The sequence below is a fragment of the Siniperca chuatsi genome, linkage group LG15 (genome assembly GCF_020085105.1).
Source record: "Siniperca chuatsi isolate FFG_IHB_CAS linkage group LG15, ASM2008510v1, whole genome shotgun sequence".
Lineage (NCBI taxonomy): Eukaryota > Metazoa > Chordata > Actinopteri > Centrarchiformes > Sinipercidae > Siniperca > Siniperca chuatsi.
This window is the reverse complement of record NC_058056.1, coordinates 1,960,467-1,962,706: the sequence shown is the minus strand read 5'-3', so window position 1 is coordinate 1,962,706 and position 2,240 is coordinate 1,960,467. Positions and strand designations below refer to the sequence as shown.

Below are 2,240 nucleotides of genomic sequence, written 5' to 3'. Positions count from 1 at the left end.
GATTCTGGAAACGTTGGAGACAGGAGTATCTGGTGACTCTGCAGAAACGTCACAAGTGGACTGATGACAAGCCTACCATACAAGTGGATGATGTAGTTCTGATGAAAGACAGCCAGGCTAAACGTAACGACTGGCCAATTGGACTTGTGGTAAGGACATTGCCTAGCAAAGACAACAAAGTCCGCAAGGTTGAAGTTAAAGTTGTGAGGCAAGGATCAACAAAAACTTACATCAGACCCATCTCGGAACTTGTTTTTCTTATGTCTAAGGACTCATGAGTTGAAGGGCATTCTGATAAATGACAATAATGTTCATAAATGTAACTACTGATAGATTGTATATTCATTTGGTTGATTAGTCTTTGAGTAATTAAAAGATATTGATAGTGGTATAATAATATACCAGGCGAGGAGTGTACTGCCCTCTGGCGTTTAGTTATAGTTTCTAGTCGGACTCATTTCAGTGACGGACCTGTTAGAGCAATAGCGCAGAAATCAGTCACGAGTTTGCTTCATTACACAGCTTGGTCAAATATGTGTCTGTAAGTAATTACACGTAAGGATTGTAGTTCTTGTATATGTATATGTTTACATTCAGTAACGTATTTACTACGTTACGTGGCTGTTTTCGCTTTCTCGCGTATGCTCCTTTGTTTTTCTGACGCTCTGATGTATCTGTTCAGCAACGGGCATCGACACTTCGCGTCAGATTAATTAACTTAGTTGGTTTGTTTTCATCTGCTGATTTGCATAGGTTATGCATGTAACAGTGTAGCAGTTAGTTTGGTGATATAGAGAATATTGTTTAATTTTACTGAGTTACTGGGTAACTTTATATTTGATTGTAATAGACACAACAGAGACGTTACACTTTTGTAATGTTTATTTGTCCTTTTTATGTTTATTTTTCCAGTCTTACAGACTTAAATGGAGAAAAGATTAAGAAATAAAACTGAGGAAGAAAAAAAAAGAACAAAAGATAAAACGTCAATCCTCAAAATGACAAATGGAGTTTCTCTTCTTCATTGCTGTTAACTATCTGTCTAGCTGTACAAAGCAGACGTCGTACATGCGAGGGCAGAATAGACGCCGAGTCTGGTTTTTATAGAAGTTCTTTGGATGTATAAAAACTCTTAAAGCCCACAGGATTGCCTTCTTGAGCTAGTTTTAAGCTGCTTACATTGCACATACAAATAGTCTATAAACTGTAACTATACCTTTTGTCACTATGGACATGCTACACATCGTTAGATTGATCTGAATTTTAACAGTCACGGAATATTGAAACTTAAACACCACTGAATTCACAGCATTGAAATATTTTACTTTGAAAACCATGTATCTGAATTTATTTGTTCTGAATTCACCTCCTTGATATTATGAAAATATGAAATTTCTTGCAATTTCAAAAGGTGATATTGAAAACATTTTTTTTCAATGTTCACAAATTTAGATCCAAATATTCAAGTTTCGGAATTTCAAAAATATAGATTCAGGTTACTCAGATTCGATTGGTCAAATTCAGATCTAAAAATTCAACTTGAAAAAATTCAAATACAACATCAGTCAAATTCAATTAGTCATATTCAGATCCAAAATCCAAAGACTAAAGTGATTCGCTGGGCACGCCTACACAGTATGCCTTGCGGGAAGATCCGCCCCTACTCTGCCTCTGATTGGCTGTACCATTCCAGGCATCTGCTAAAGATATGATGCTAAACGGCACTAAGAACTTAACAGGCCCTGGAGGAAAGTGACTCAGCCAAGGCAGCCCACGTTTTTGTTCCCATAGCACCAAAGCAGCAGAGAGAAGCTCCACAAACTTGTGCGACAGCAAGCAAGAGCCTGCAGGGGTAGCTAGCTAGCCAGCTGGCCAGTCACACCCACAGACCCTACTGTGAGCTGGCTGGAGCTCTCTCAAGAGACCGTTCTCGTACAGAAGAGGCTTTTGTTTCCCTGTTGACGGATGGTTTGTTTAAATATCACAACACAAATGTCCTTCATAACGGGAACCTGTGGTTATCTGCCTTGTTCTAAAAACAATTCCCAGTACAGCCTGTGGCAGTAACAGACCAATATGTACAGTAAACAAAAAGACAGATAAACCTTTATTAGGCACAGGCATCACCTCCCTCCCTCTGGTTATCCAACGGACTACGAGGGGCATGTTATTGACCTTAAAGGAAGATAGGACTTTGACTTTCTATGTTAATCATCCTGTGTGTATCTGATTGGCAGCTG

The 2,240-nt window shown here is 38.7% G+C and overlaps 1 long non-coding RNA gene across 1 annotated transcript; it reads left to right on the top strand.

Moving 5' to 3' along the window:
• Nucleotides 1-281: 281 nt before the first annotated feature.
• Nucleotides 282-1,002, top strand: LOC122861574. Its single transcript, XR_006374505.1, has 2 exons — nt 282-541; nt 913-1,002. It is a non-coding gene; the product is annotated as an uncharacterized LOC122861574 (long non-coding RNA).
• Nucleotides 1,003-2,240: the final 1,238 nt, after the last annotated feature.